We start from the raw sequence: 17,224 nt of genomic DNA on the forward strand, positions 1-17,224 counted from the left end.
GTCCATTGCGATCCTTCAGCTCTGAACCTATCTCCAGAGTCACCTAGGATTCTCCTTCACCCTGCCTGCTAGGGCAACTTTGTGCCTTCTTTTAGCCCTCCTGATTTTGTAAACATTCCCTAGTATTTCTCATGCTCCATAACTACCACATTTTTCCTACCTGCCGAAACCGACTATGCACTTATTTTTCTTAGCGAGGGTGTAATTATTTCCTGAAAATCAAGCTTCCCTACAGTTGTTATCATTACCTTTTGTTCTAACAGGCACATACAAGCTTTGTACTCACAAAATTGCACTTTGCAAGGCTTCCCACTTACTACGTATACCTTTCCCAGAAAAGAACCTCTTCCAATCCACACTTGCCAAATAATTTCTGAAACCGTCAAAACTGGCCTTTCTCCAATTTAGAATCTCAACCCGTGGACCAGACCTATCCTTTTCCATATTTAATTTGAAACTAATGACATTGTGGTCACTAGGTGCCAAGTGTTCTCCTACATAATTCGAAGAAGGAGTCTGAGAGTCTGAGTGGGAGTGCCGAGAAAGAGATTTTTGAAATTTTCGTTATTTTTTTTCTCCAACGGCTTTCTGAGAGGCGGGACTGCACAGGCGTGTGACGTCGGGCAGTGCAGCGCGGCAGATTTAAAAGGAACAGAGCCTCATAGAGCGGGCAGCGTAGTTTGCGGGCAGCAGAGTGAGCCGGGAGCAGAGTGAAGACTTAAGGGCTTCGGCTCACCGGGCTTAGGCGGAAGCGGGTGAGGCGAGGAAGGTTTGACATTCATTTTCTGTTGCTATTTGAGGAGAGGGGCATTATGACTGTGAGGGCAGTTTGCTGTTCTCGGTGTCGGATGTGGGAGGCCCTGGAGTCTCCAAGCCTCCCGGACGTCTACATCTGCGCCAAGTGCATCGAGATGCAGCTCCTAAGGGACCGCGTTACGGAACTGGAGCTGCAGCTCGATGACCTTCGTCTGGTCAGGGAGAGCGAGGAGGTGATAGAGAGGAGTGGAAGGCAGGTGGTCACGCCGGGGCCACGGGAGGCAGACAAGTGGGTCACGGTTAGGAGGGGGAAGGGGAAAAGGCAGGTGATGGGGAGTACCCCGGTGGCTGTGCCCCTTAACAACAGGTACTCCTGTTTGAGTACTGTTGGAGGGGACAGCTTACCCGGGGGAAGCGACAGTGGCCCTGCCTCCGGCACAGAGTCTGGCCCTGTAGCTCAGAAGGGTAGGGCAAGGAAGAGGAGGGCAGTTGTGATAGGGGACTCGATAGTAAGGGGGTCAGATAGGCGATTCTGTGGACGCAGTCCAGAGACCCGGATGGTAGTTTGCCTCCCTGGTGCCAGGGTCCGAGATATTTCTGATCGTGTCCAAGATATCCTGAAGTGGGAGGGTGAAGAGCCAGAGGTCCTGGTACATATAGGTACCAATGACATAGGTAGGAAAAGGGATGAGGTCCTGAAAGAAGAATATAGGGAGCTAGGAAGGGAGTTGAGAAAAAGGACCGCAAAGGTAGTAATCTCGGGATTACTGCCTGTGCCACGCGACAGTGAGAATAGGAATGCGATGAGGTGGAGGATAAATGCGTGGCTGAGGGATTGGAGCAGGGGGCAGGGATTCAAGTTTTTGGATCATTGGGACCTCTATTGGTGCAGGCGTGACCTGTACAAAAAGGACGGGTTACACTTAAATCCTAGGGGGATCAATATCCTGGCAGGGAGATTAGCGGGGGCTACTGAGGTGACTTTAAACTAGAATGGTTGGGGGGTGGGAATCAAATTAAAGAGGCTAGGTGTGAGGAGGTTAGTTCACAACAGAGGGATGGGAACCAGTGCAGAGAGACAGAGGGGTGTAAAGTGAGCGTAGAAGCAAAAAGTACAAAGGGGAAAAGTAAAAGTGGCAGGCCGACAAATCCAGGGCAAGCATTAAAACGGGCTAAGAGAGTTGTAAAAGAGCGCCCGAAGGCTTTATGTGTCAATGCAAGGAGCATTCATAATAAGGTGGATGAATTGAAAGTGCAGATTGTTATTAATGATTATGATATAGTTGGGATCACAGAGACATGGCTCCAGGGTGACCAGGGATGGGAGCTCAACATTCAGGGATATTCAATATTCAGGAGGGATAGACATGAAGGAAGGGGATGTGGGGTGGCGTTGCTGGTTAAAAAAGAGATTAACGCAATAGAAAGGAAGGACATAAGCCGGGAAGATGTGGAATCGATATGGGTAGAGCTGCGTAACACTAAGGGGCAGAAGACGCTGGTGGGAGTTGTGTACAGGCCACCTAACAGTAGTAGTGAGGTCGGAGATGGTATTAAACAGGAAATTAGAAATGTGTGCAATAAAGGAACAGCAGTTATAATGGGTGACTTCAATCTACATGTAGACTGGGTGAACCAAATTGGTAAAGGTGCTGAGGAAGAGGATTTCTTGGAATGTATGCGGGATGGTTTTTTGAACCAACATGTCGAGGAACCGACTAGAGAGCAGGCTATTCTGGACTGGGTTTTGAGCAATGAGGAAGGGTTAATTAGCGATCTTGTCGTGAGAGGCCCCTTGGGTAAGAGTGACCATAATATGGTGGAATTCTTCATTAACATGGAGAGTGACATAGTTAATTCAGAAACAAAGGTTCTGAACGTAAAGAGGGGTAACTTTGAAGGTATGAGTCGTGAATTAGCTAAGATAGACTGGCAAATGACACTTCAAGGATTGACGGTGGATATGCAATGGCAGGCATTTAAAGGTTGCATGGATGAACTACAACAATTGTTCATCCCAGTTTGGCAAAAGAATAAATCAAGGAAGGTAGTGCACCCGTGGCTGACAAGAGAAATTAGGGATAGTATCAATTCCAAAGAAGTAGCATACAAATTAGCCAGAGAAAGTGGCTCACCTGAGGACTGGGAGAAATTCAGAGTTCAGCAGAGGAGGACAAAGGGCTTAATTAGGAAGGGGAAAAAAGATTATGAGAGAAAACTGGCAGAGAACATAAAAACGGACAGTAAAAGCTTTTATAGATATGTAAAAAGGAAAAGACTGATAAAGACAAATGTAGGTCCCCTGCAGACAGAAACAGGTGAATTGATTATGGGGAGCAAGGACATGGCAGACCAATTGAATAATTACTTTGGTTCTGTCTTCACTAAGGAGGACATAAATAATCTTCCAGAAATAGTAAGGGACAGAGGGTCCAGTGAGATGGAGGAACTGAGTGAAATACATGTTAGTAGGGAAGTGGTGTTAGGTAAATTGAAGGGATTGAAGGCAGATAAATCCCCAGGGCCAGATGGTCTGCATCCCAGAGTGCTTAAGGAAGTAGCCCAAGAAATAGTGGATGCATTAGTGATAATTTTTCAAAACTCGTTAGATTCTGGACTAGTTCCTGAGGATTGGAGGGTGGCTAATGTAACCCCACTTTTTAAAAAAGGAGGGAGAGAGAAACCGGGGAATTATAGGCCGGTTAGCCTAACGTCGGTGGTGGGGAAACTGCTGGAGTCAGTTATCAAGGATGTGATAACAGCACATTTGGAAAGCGGTGAAATGATCGGACAAAGTCAGCATGGATTTGTGAAAGGAAAATCATGTCTGACGAATCTCATAGAATTTTTTGAGGATGTAACTAGTAGAGTGGATGGGGAGAACCAGTGGATGTGGTATATTTGGATTTTCAAAAGGCTTTTGACAAGGTCCCACACAGGAGATTAGTGTGCAAACTTAAAGCACACGGTATTGGGGGTAAGGTATTGGTGTGGGTGGAGAATTGGTTAGCAGACAGGAAGCAAAGAGTGGGAATAAATGGGACCTTTTCAGAATGGCAGGCGGTGACTAGTGGGGTACCGCAAGGCTCAGTGCTGGGACCCCAGTTGTTTACAATATATATTAATGACTTGGATGAGGGAATTAAATGCAGCATCTCCAAGTTTGCGGATGACACGAAGCTGGGTGGCAGTGTTAGCTGTGAGGAGGATGCTAAGAGGATGCAGGGTGACTTGGATATGTTGGGTGAGTGGGCAAATTCATGGCAGATGCAATTTAATGTGGATAAATGTGAAGTTATCCACTTTGGTGGCAAAAATAGGAAAACAGATTATTATCTGAATGGTGGCCGATTAGGAAAAGGGGAGTTGCAACGAGACCTGGGTGTCATTATACACCAGTCATTGAATGTGGGCATGCAGGTACAGCAGGCGGTGAAAAAGGCGAATGGTATGCTGGCATTTATAGCGAGAGGATTCGAGTACAGGAGCAGGGAGGTACTACTGCAGTTGTACAAGGCCTTGGTGAGACCACACCTGGAGCATTGTGTGCAGTTTTGGTCCCCTAATCTGAGGAAAGACATCCTTGCCATAGAGGGAGTACAAAGAAGAAAGACTGGATGAACTGGGCTTGTACTCGTTGGAATTTAGAAGATTGAGGGGGGATCTGATTGAAACGTATAAAATCCTAAAGGGATTGGACAGGCTAGATGCAGGAAGATTGTTCCCGATGTTGGGGAAGTCCAGTACGAGGGGCCACAGTTTGAGGATAGAGGGGAAGCCTTTTAGGACCGAGATTAGGAAAAACTTCTTCACACAGAGAGTGGTGAATCTGTGGAATTCTCTGCCACAGGAAACTGTTGAGGCCAGTTCATTGGCTATATTTAAGAGGGAGTTAGATATGGCCCTTGTGGCTACGGGGGTCAGGGGGTATGGAGGGAAGGCTGGGGCGGGGTTCTGAGTTGGATGATCAGCCATGATCATAATAAATGGTGGTGCAGGCTCGAAGGGCCGAATGGCCTACTCCTGCACCTATTTTCTATGTTTCTATGTTTCTATGTCATTGGTACCCACATTGGCCATGACAACTGCATCTTTCCCCTTCCACTGCAAATTCCTCTACAGGTCAGATAAGATGTTCCAAACCCAGGCACCAGGCAGGTAAAACAATCTTCAGGACGCTCTATCCCTGCGACAGAATATATACATACATACATACATATACATATACACACACACACACACATATATATATATAAATAAATAATATTAAAATGTAAAATATAAGAACTGATATATATATATATATATATATATACACACACACACTAGACAACAGGGTGACCCGTTGGGACACGCTTTGGGAGAAGGGTAGTGCAGTCTAATGTGACCAGAATGTACATTAAATTTTCCTGAATGCTATTGGTATCACTTTGCTTTGGAAACTGAAGTAGTAAACCTCAGTTTATTAAAGAAGAACGACACGTAGCAGGGCAATATGGCTCCTCCTCGTTTAACGAAGGACACGTTTGATGGCATCATTTCTGGTTTATCTGCCACCCTTGTGCCTCTCGTTGTCATTCTGGAGATGTGCAGTCCTTTCATCCTCCATCTCTTCATCTCTTCTGCTGTTTAACTCTGATCCTGGAAACATGCATCCCTCTCCTCCTCTGTCTCTTCTTCTCTCGTCTTTTTTTGTCCTGACTCTTTGATCCTGGAGTCGTGCGGCCCTCGCCTCATCCGATTCTTCTTCTCTCCCTCTCCTTGCGCTTCCCAATGACGTTTGGCATTATCTCTTGACCATAATGTCCCCCTTCCCTTTCCACTCTGCATAATTAGGCTGACCATTTTTTAAAACCCTAATGCTGGATAGAAGATACGAAGCAGTAACAGCAAAGGATGCTGATTATTCTTGATGATGTGGTTGGCACTCTCCTAAATGGACGTGATATAGTCACCGCTGTCCTTTGACAGCAGCAAAGGGTTTTATGGGTGTCTGGAAGTACGTCATTACAATAAGATTTAATTATCTCTTAATGATGGGTGGCAGTTAGAAATGTCCCAATCCTGCACATGCTGATGGTGATGTGACCCCTCGAAATAGAGCTGCCCTGCCCTTTTGCTCCGGTAGGTGTCGCTGCTGAGGCTGGCTGTGTGCATGACAATAAACTGGACTGGTCTAAGAACACTGAGGGTGTCTACAAGAAGGGTCAGAACCGTCTCTATTTCCTGAGGAGACTGAGGTCCTTTAACATCTGCCGGGCAATGCTGAGGATGTTCTATGAGTCTGTGGTGGCCAGTGCTATCATGTTTGCTGTTGTGTGCTGGGACAGCAGGCTGAGGGTAGCAGACACCAACAGGATCAACAAACTCATTCGTAAGGCCAGTGATGTTGTGGGGATGGAACTGGACTCTCTCACAGTGGTGTCTGAAAAGAGGATGCTGTCTAAGTTGCATGCCATCTTGGTCAATGTCTCCCATCCACTACATAATGTACTGGTTGGGCACAGGAGTACATTCAGCCAGAGACTCATTCCACCGAGATGCAACACAGAGCGTCATAGGAAGTCATTCCTGCCTGTGGCCATCAAACTTTACAACTCCTCCCTTGGAGGGTCAGACACCCTGAGCCAATAGGCTGGTCCTGGACTTATTTCCTGGCATAATTTACAAATTACTATTTAATTATTTATGGCTTTATTACTATTTAATTATTTATGGTGCGAGTGTAATGAAAACCAATTTCCCCTGGGATCAATAGAGTATGACTATGACTGCGTGTCGGTGCTGAGGCTGGCCGTGCGCTTGCGTCGGGGGTCACGTCCCGATTTCCATGATGTCGGGTGAAAGGCAGCCCTGTTGATTTTTGGCGAATGAGCAATTTTATATGAATATATAACCCCGAACTTTGCTTGCACTCGAGGGGTCACAGTTTGAGGATAGAGGGGAAGCCTTTTAGGACCGAGATTAGGAAAAACTTCTTCACACAGAGAGTGGTGAATCTGTGGAATTCTCTGCCACAGCAAACTGTTGAGGCCAGTTCATTGGCTATGTTTAAGAGGAAGTTAGATATGGCCCTTGTGGCTACAGGGGTCAGGGGGTATGGAGGGAAGGCTGGGTTCTGAGTTGGATGATCAGCCATGATCATAATAAATGGCGGTGCAGTCTCAAAGGGCCGAATGGCCTACTCCTGCACCTATTTTCTATGTTTCTATGTTTCTATAAACTTCTGTCACCTACCCTGTCTCGTTCCCTGGGGGAAATGGACCATTGCATCCTCTGTCACTGGGGCTTCTACATGCTGATTAAGGGAACTTTTTTTGAACGCGTTTGACAAACTCTATCCTATCTAGTCCTTTTACAGTGTGGGAGTCTCAATCAATATATGAAAGGTTAAAATAGCCTACTAAAACAACACTATGTTTCTTGCAACAGTCTGTGATCTCTCTACAGGTTTGTTCCTCTAAATACCTGGTCTGTTGAGTGGTCGGTAATATAGCCTCATTAATGTTTTCCTTTGTCTCGTACTTCTCAGTTTGATCTGTATAGACTCGCTAGACAAGTTCTGCAGTCTGTCCAGACTGAACACTGCTGTGACATTTTCCCTGTCTAGGAAAACCACCCTGCTTCCTTTAACCCCTCCCTCTCTGTCGTGTTTGAAACAACAGAATATCGAGCTGCCACTCCTCCCCCTCCTGCAACCAAGTCTCACTAATGGCTACAATATCCTAATTCCAGGTGTTGATCCACACTCTGAGATCACCCACCTTTCCTATGATTCTTCTTCCTTTGAAATATACACAGCTCAGGATAGAAATCACACTATCATTACCCTTTTGACTCTTGACTTTGTCTGAGGTCTTACCAACATCGGTCTCCACGACCTCTCCATTATCTGTTCTGGCACTCTGGTTCCCATCCCCCTACAATTCTAGTTTAAATCCCACCGTGTCTCACTATCAACCCATCCCACAAAGACATTAGTCCCCCTCCAGTTCAGGTGCAAACTGTCTCTTCCGTACAGCTCCCACTTTCTCCGGAAGAGAGCCTTATGATCCAACCCCAACTCCCTCCTTCCTACACCACTCCTTAGTCACTGTATAATCTTCATGTTTCTGGCCTCACTAGCATGTGGCATGGTAGCAATCCTGAGATCACAGCCCTGGAGTTCCAGCCCTTTAACTTACAACCTCACTCCCTGAACTCTCTTTGCATGAACCTCGTCACTCTTCCTGCCTATGTCATTGATCCCTACCTATATGGACCACGACCTCTGGCTGCTCACACTCCCACTTAGGAACGCTGAGGACTCAATCCGAGATGCCCTGGACACTGGCACCCAGGAAGCAACGTACCAATTTTCAGGTGACTCAGGTAGTAATCCAGAAATTACCACCTTTTTGGTTCTGCTTTTTAATTTAGTCCCTAGCAGCTCAAATTCCCTCAGCAGAATCTCTTTCCTTGTTCTACCTATGTCATTGGTACCCACATTGGCTATGACAACTGCATCTTTCCCCTTCCACTGCAAATTCCTCTACAGGTCAGATAAGATGTTCCGAACCCAGGCACCAGGCAGGTAAAACAATCTTCAGGACGCTCTATCCCTGCGACAGAATATATACATACACACACACACACACACACACACACACACACACATATATATATATAAATAATATTAAACTGTAAAATATAAGAACTGATATATATACACACTAGACAACAGGGTGACCCGTTGGGGCACGCTTTGGGAGAAGGGTAGTGCAGTCTAATGTGACCAGAATGTACATTAAATTTTCCTGAATGCTATTGGTATCACTTTGCTTTGGAAACTGAAGTAGTAAACCTCAGTTTATTAAAGAAGAACGACATGTAGCAGGGCAAATATGGCTCCTCCTCGTTTAATGAAGGACAGTTCTGATGGCATCATTTCTGGTTTATCTGCCACCCTTGTGCCTCTCGTTGTCATTCTGGAGATGTGCAGTCCTTTCATCCCCCATCTCTTCATCTCTTCTGCTGTTTAACTCTGATCCTGGAAACATGCATCCCTCTCCTCCTCTGTCTCTTCTTCTCTCGTCTTTTTTTGTCCTGACTCTTTGATCCTGGAGTCTCTGGCCTCATCCGATTCTTCTTCTCTTCCTCTCCTTGCCGCTTCCCGATGACGTTTGGCATTATCTCTTGACCATAATGTCCCCCTTCCCTTTCCACTCTGCATAATTAGGCTGACCATTTTTTTAAACCCTAATACTGGATAGAAGATACGAAGCAGTAACGCCAAAGGATGCTGATTATTCTTGATGATGTGGTTGGCACTCTCCTAAATGGACGTGATATAGTCACCGCTGTCCTTTGACAGCAGCAAAGGGTTTTATGGGTGTCTGGAAGTACGTCATTACAATAAGATTTAATTATCTCTTATTGATGGGTGGCAGTTTGATCTGTCCCAATCCTGCACATGCTGATGGTGATGTGACCCCTCGAAATAGAGCTGCCCTGCCCTTTTGCTCCGGTAGGTGTCGCTGCTGAGGCTGGCTGTGTGCATGACAATAAACTGGACTGGTCTAAGAACACTGAGGCTGTCTACAAGAAGGGTCAGAGCCGTCTCTATCTCCTGAGGAGACTGAGGTCCTTTAACATCTGCCGGGCGATGCTGAGGATGTTCTACGAGTCTGTGGTGGCCAGTGCTATCATGTCTGCTGTTGTGTGCTGGGGCAGCAGGCTGAGGGTAGCAGACACCAACAGAATCAACAAACTCATTCGTAAGGCCAGTGATGTTGTGGGGATGGAACTGGACTCTCTGACGGTGGTGTCTGAAAAGAGGATGCTGTCCAAGTTGCATGCCATCTTGTCTCCCGTCCACTACATAATGGCACAGGAGTACATTCAGCCAGAGACTCATTCCACCGAGATGCAACACAGAGCATCATAGGAAGTCATTCCTGCCTGTGGCCATCAAACTTTACAACTCCTCCCTTGGAGGGTCAGACACCTTGAGCCAATAGGCTGGTCCTGGACTTATTTCCTGGCACAATTTACATATTACTATTTAATAATTTATGGTTTTATCACTATTTAATTATTTATGGTGCAACTGTAACGAAAACCAATTTCCCCCAGGATCAATAGAGTACGACTACGACTATGTGTCGGTGCTGAGGCTGGCCGTGCGCTTGCATTGGGCTGTCGCGTCCCGATTTGCATGAAGTCGGGTGAAAGGCAGCCTTGTTGATTTTTGGCGAATGAGCAATTTTATACGAATATATAACCCCGGACTTTGCTTGCACTCTGTAAGTTAGTGCATTTTAATTCGATTCAGCCAAAACAAAAGTGCCGCTGTAATGCACAGTTTGCGCTAATTGGAGGTCACAAACAGACAGACAGAGCATGAGAGTTTTAGTAGAATAAATAAATATAGATAGATATCGGCCTCTGCGGCACCAGCTGTTGACTCTTAAATCTTACACACCTCTATCAAGTCACCTCCCATCCCGCTTGGTTTCAAAGAGTAAAACCCGAGCCTGCTCAAACCTCCCTCACATGACACGCTCTCAAATCCGGGGAGCATCCTGGCGAATCTTCTCTAAAGCTTCGACATCCTTCCCACAGTAAGGTGACCGGAACACGACACGATATCCCAAGCATCACACATCAAAGTTGCTGGTGGACACAGCAGGCCAGGCAGCATCTCTAGGAAGCTGTACAGTCGACGTTTCGGGCCGAGACCCTTCGCCAGGACTAACTGAAAGAAGAGCTAGTAAGAGATTTCAGTACCTGCATATTTCCTCGTGTTTACGATATCCCAAGCGCAGATTCCTTCAGCAGTCTGTGTATTGGTGCACATTCCAGCCTCTGCAGGCTTTTGCGTCCCCACACTCCAACTGTGACCCAAACAACACACACACAATGCTGGAGGAGCTCAGCATCTTTGGAAAAAAGTACAGTTGAATTTTCCTCCGCAGGACTGGAGAGAAAGAAAGACCCGACAGCTTCGTCCGTCTGCAACCAGACACGTTGGCGTCCACACGCCACCATTCAGGCGTGTATATCTTCCTAAATCAGAGCCGTGACCGGACAGGGGCCTTACACCTCGATGTCTACCTGCACAGGGTTTTGTCTAACATTTTACCCTCTGCGCAGTTTTCCTTTATTTGGCCCGTCTGTCCCTACCAGTCGCGCTTCCCAACAACCTGCCAATGTAACACCCGCCTAAATCACAGGACCATTTACAACGACCAATTCACCCACTAACCGGCATGTCTTTGGACTGTGGGAGAAAACCGGAGCACCCGGAGGAGATCCACACAGTCACGTGCTTACAAAGACGGCCGGAATTGAACTCCGAATACGCGGAGCTGTAACCGCTAAGCTATCTTGGCACCCAAATTCACTCTGCATTCTTGTTCGTCCGTGTTGAAAATCAATGTCCATTTATGGTCAAATCTGTGTTGGGGATCATTCTGGAGTTATAAAATCATGGACAGCCTGATTATGGGTCAACGTCTACAACAATTTTTGGGACACTTGGATTCTGTCGCATTGAAACAACAGATGAATGTTCCAGCCTTAATCGCTTCATTAAAGGGGTATTTTGTAACAGACTTCCGGTTAATTGTATATAGTTGGAGCCATCCAACACGGCAACAAGAGGTATATTTGAGTTTGTACTTAGAAACATTTCGGAACAGACACCGGTACTGAATATTCAAAGTTACTATTGTAAACAAGTAATCTGATAAATTTACCCATCTATGTTCCAAATGTTAACACTAATTTGGTGATCAAAGCAACTAACGCTCTAGCTAATTGTTGAAGAAATTTAATCATGGATACAGACCTGGTGGCCTTGGCTGCGTAAATCCAGGGAAAAGGCTCTCCGGCCCCGCCAAACCCGTGAGATCGAGTCGTCTCCCCCGTCCCAAACCGCGGTTTGTTCGGATGCTGTGTAATTTCCTACCCTGTTACAAATTAGTGCCACAAATAACAGACAATGCAATGCGTAAGAATTATATTTATGAATCTTAACTGAAGGGCTGGTAAAGGAAAGGGCCCATTTTAATTAAACAGTCAACAGTGCACAAGTTGGAGCTGACCATGAACGTCTCTGTCCCTCGGTCTGCGTGACAGCACACACCACCTTCCGAACGTCGCTCGCAATCCCTCTGAAACAAACGGGTCTCCCGGCGGGGCGGATCCTACGACCGCCTCTCCCCGGCGCCTTCTCTCTTCATCTTGATATTCATCTTCATATTGCAAGGAAGTATAGAGGTGATGTCAGATTTTGTCTTTTTGTCCAGAGTGTTGGGTTCGTCGAACATTAGAGACTCCTTGATAGCCACATGGACGAAAGGTTATGGTCTGTTTAGGAGGGAAGCGTTAGATTAATCTCGGAGTAACTTAGGTCGGCACAATACTGCCTGCACTGTGCCGTACTGTTCTATCGATCCATCAACACAGAGCGCCGAGCACATTTTATTTATTTAGAGATACCGTGCACCACAGGCCACCGAAACCCATTGGTTTAACTCGAGCCCAGTCACAATGGCCAATTAACCTACTACCCGATGCGTTTTTGGGCTGTGGGAAACCAGGGTGCGCGGAGCAAACCCACCCAGTACCGGGATTTTACTGCCTGTTACGCCGCTGGTGTTTCGGGCAGGAATGAAGGCCCTCCATCGCTGATTGTGTTCAGGGCTTCCTTCGTCATGTCAGTAGTCTCCTCCGATATCTCAAGCTGTAAGAGTGTTGTGCTGACCGCCACACTTCCATATTTGTGATGGCGGGCGGGGAGATTACCGGGTCTGAGAGAAGAGAGGGGCAGTGCGGTGACTGGTGAATTGGGGAAGAGTTTGAGAGGACAGGTTCCAGGCAGGGCAGTGAGCGGGGTAGAATTGGATGTTAGTGGGAAATCTCCTTCCTTATCTCTCAGAATCACGTTTAATATCACTGGCCTGCGTTGTGAAATTTGTTGTTTTGCGGCAACAGTATAATATGTTACATAATTTTCGAAACTATAAAATATAAGAACTAATATATATATTAGCTATTATATTTTACAGTTTAATATAGATGTATTCTGTCGCAGGGACAGAGTATCCTGAAGATTGTTTTGCCTGCCTGGTGCCCGGGTTCGGGACATCCTATCTGACCTGTAGAGGAATTTGCAGTGGAAGGGGAAAGATGCAGTTGCCGTGGTCAATGTGGGTACCAACGACATCGGTAGAAGAAGGAAAGAGATTCTGCTGAGGGAATTTGAGCTGCTGGGGACCAAATTAAAAAGCAGAACCAAAAAGGTGGTCATCTCTGGATTACTTCCTGAGCCACTCGCAAATTGGCACAGGGTGAAGAAGATTAGAGAGTTCAAATGTGTGGCTTAAGGATTGGTGTGGGAGAAGTGTGTTTGAATTCATAGGAAACTGGCAGCAGTATTGGGGAAGAGGGATCTGTCCTAATGGGACAGGCTCCATCTGAACCGTGATGGGACCCGGATCCCGGTGAATGGCATAACTAGGGCTGTGGATAGGGCTCCACACTAAATAGATGGGGGGTGGGTTCAACAGATTGGAGACGTCTGGATAAAGTAAAAGATAAAAGCATGGATAGAGATATAGGAAAAGAAATTGATTTAAAAAAGAGAAAAGTAAGAGTGGCGTGCAGAAAAGTCAAGTGCAAAAGAGAAAAAGATTACAGATTTTAAAGGCACCTTATCTGAATTCTCGTAGTATTCGTAACGAGGTCAGTGAGCTTGTGGGACAAATCACTACAAAGGGGTATGATTTAGGGGTAGAAACATAGTTGCAGGGTGGAGAGGATTAGGAATTAATTATCCAAGGATATCAGGTAATACGGAAGGATAGGCAGGGAGGAAGGTAAGGGATATTTGGTAGGGCTCTTAATTAAAGATGAGATCAGGGCGATAGTGAGAGACGGTATAAGATCTAAGGAGCAAAATGTTGAACCATCTGGGTGGAGATTAGAAAAAAAATCACTGCTGGGAGTTGTCTATCGTCACTGAATAATAACATTACAGCGGCACAGGCAATAAACAGAGAAATATCTGAGGCATGTCAGAGTGGAACAGCAGTTGTCGTGGGAAATTTAAGTTGCACATAGACTGGGTGAATCAAGTTGGTCGAGTCAGTCTTGAGGACTTCGTAGAGTGAATACGCGATAACGTTCTTGAACTGCATGTTACTCCTACAAGGGAACGCGTTGTCTTAGACCTGGTCGTCTGCAATGAGACAGGTAAAATTAGTAATCTTGTAGTTAGGGATCCTCTTGGAAAGAGTGATCATGGTATGATTGAGTTTCTCATACAAATAGAGGGTGCAATAGTTTGAGCTAAAACCAGTGTATTATGCCTAAACAAGGGAGACTACAAAGGGATGAGGGAGGAGTTGGATAGCGTAGACTGGAACACAGGCTATATGATGGGACGGTTGAGGAACAATGGAGGACTTTCAAAGAGATTTTTCACAGTGCTCATGTCCATGTTGGAGCTGGCTGAGTTTACAACTTTCTACAGCTTTTCCAAAACTGTGCCGTTGCCCCTCCCTACCAAACAGTGATGCAATTGTCTGTCTCAGGAAGGTTAGGGACATTGGCTCATGTTAATGTGGATGAGTCCCCAGGGTCAGACAGAATCTGTCCCAGGAGATGACGGGAAGGAAGAGGGGTGTAGTTAGGGAGACCTGGAAACCAGAGGTTTGTCTGTCACGGACGGGGTGTCAGATGACCAGAGGATGGTTCATGCTGTTCGCTCACTCAAAGATGACAGTAGGGATGAGCCAGCAAACTGAAGGCTGGTGAAATACTTGGAAAACATCCTCATGGGCAGCGTCCGTGAAATGCAGGAGGGATGAATTAACAGGAGTCGGAATGGTTTAGTGCAGGGGAGATCAGGTAACAGGAAATGCATCTGTTTTCTCCTGGAAACGCAGCAGGGATGGATTAAGAGGAGTCAGAATGGTTTGGTGCAGGGGAGATCAGGTCTCTTGCTTTTCCCTGCAGGAGGTAGCTGAGAAAATGGCTGAAGGTAGGAGGTAAATGTGGTTGGAAGGATTTTAGCAAGGTTTTCAGAATCAGATCGCTGTTCATTATTCTGGGGTTCTGTTGTTTCAAACACGACAGAGCGGGAGGGATTAAAGAAAGAGGGGTGGTTTTCCTAGACAGGGAAAATGACACAGCAGTGCTCAGTCTGGACAGACTGGGGAACTTGTCTAGCGACTCTGTATAGATCAAAAGTACGAGACGTAGGACGACATTAATGAGGCTATATTACCGACCACTCAACAGACTCGGCATTCAGAGGAACAAACCTGTAGAGAGATCACAGACTGTTGCAAGAAACATAATGTTGTTTTAGGAGGTGATTTTAGCTTTTCAGATATTGACTGAGGCTCCCACACTGTCAAAGGGTGAGAGTTTGTCAAATGTGTTCAAAAAAGTTTCTTTAATCAGCATGTAGAAGCCCCAGTGACAGAGGATGCAATGGCCCATTTCCTCCCGGGAACGAGGCAGGGTAGGTGACAGAAGTTTGTGTAGGGGAACACTTGGCACCCAGTGACCACAATGTCATTAGTTTCAAATGAAATATGGAAAAGGATAGGTCTGGTCCACCGGTTGAGATTCTAAATTGGAGAAAGGCGAATTTTGATGGTTTCAGAAATTATTTGGCAACTGTGGATTGGAAGAGGTTCTTTTCTGGGAAAGGTATACTTAGTAAGTGGGAAGCCTTGCAAAGTACAATTTTGTGAGTACAAAGCTTGTATCTGCCTGTCAGAATAAAAGGTAAAGATAACAAGTGTAGGGACGCTTGATTTTCAGGAAATATTTACACCCTCGGTAAGAAAAAAAACTGCATAGTCGGTTTTGGCTGGTAGGAAAAATGTGGTAGTTATGGAGCATGAGAAATACTAGGGAGTGTTTACGAAATCAGGAGGGCTAAAAGAAGGTACTAAGTTGCCCTAGGAGGCAGGGTGAAGGATAATCCTAGGTGAGGCAAAGCGACATCAGCTTCATAGACCCTATACAGATGAGCAGGTGCTTACTGTCCTGTGGCAAGTCACGGTGGATAAATCCCCAGAAGCTCCCTCAGACCCCACAGGAGGCAAGTGCAGAAACTGCTGGAGCCACAGCAGAGATATTTAAATCATCCTCAGCAATGAGAGAGGTACGAGAGGATTGGAGGATCGCCAATATTGTTCGGCTGCTCAAAAAAGACTCTAAACATAAACCAGAAAATTATAGGCCAGTGAGATTGACATCATTAGTGAGAAAGTTATTGGAAGTGTGACGAAATCCTAAGGTTTGCCCATTATGGACTGTGCCTTTAAGAACACTGACTGTGGGACAGAAAAAGCTTTTCAGCACAAACAGCTTGTTACGGGGGGGGGCGGGGGCAAAGACTGCTCACAGTTTGTTTGGGATGTACGCAAGGACACTGCCAGCTTCTCAGTTCTGGCAGAGAGAGAGAGAGAGAGAGAGGGGAGGAGCTACTTGATGGACAGCTGGTGTTCAACTCCACAGTACTTAAACCAGCGTAGCTGCTTGTTTCGCAGGACATGCAGAGGAGGCGCATAAAGGCTGGTGATGAAAGAGTCACTGAACTCTCTGAGTGCCCACGAGGGTGGGTTGTGGACGATCAGAAGAGGTCGATCAGTGGTCATCGCCGTACGTGTAAGGGCGACTCTGTGGGAGCCACCGGTGTGTCTGACCCTTGCCTGGGTTGGTAGGTTGTCACTTGAAGACGGCGCTCTTAAGTTGGTCAAGTTTGGCTAACTTGGAAGATTTAGCGGACACACAGACACAGAAGAAACGGACACTGGATGATCTTTGAGTGCCCACAGACGGGTAGGTTTTTGTGGATCGATCGGGTGAATCAACCACTGGCTCTCGGAGTCTGGAAAAAGGGGTGACCGGTGGAAAGCTATCAGTGTGTTTAACCCTTGCCTGGGTTGATAGTTTTACCACGTGAAGACGGTACCTTTAGTGTGGTCACTTTCGCTGACCTTAAAAGATTCGGAGAACCACGGAAAGGTCGACGGCATCGGCTTACTTGGATAACAAATCACCTCTCTCTCTCCTCAATTCCACTCTAATTACGTTTACATACCCTCGTAAGACGGTATCAAATACCACCTAAGTTTAAAGGTGTTTGGGTTTTGTATTTACCCACCTATATATGCATAAACTCTGCTAACCTGCTTGATTTATCTGGTTTTATGTTACTTTATTATGTAGTTACTAATAAAATAGTGTTAGTTAACAGCAAAACCAGACTCCAGGTGTGTCCCATTTTAACCCGTCACAGGGTACGTAACAGAAGATCCTCTAACGCATCGGATATTGGCATTTGGATAGACGGGGGCTGATTACGGATCGTCAGCATGGCTGGTGTGTGGTCAGGTCAAGGACGACCATCAGAGCTTGAGCAGGATCTGGGTCAGCTGAAAAGTGTCAGATGGAATTTAAT

Source organism: Mobula hypostoma, chromosome 5 (genome assembly GCF_963921235.1).
Source record: "Mobula hypostoma chromosome 5, sMobHyp1.1, whole genome shotgun sequence".
In the NCBI taxonomy this organism is placed as follows: Eukaryota; Metazoa; Chordata; class Chondrichthyes; order Myliobatiformes; family Myliobatidae; genus Mobula; species Mobula hypostoma.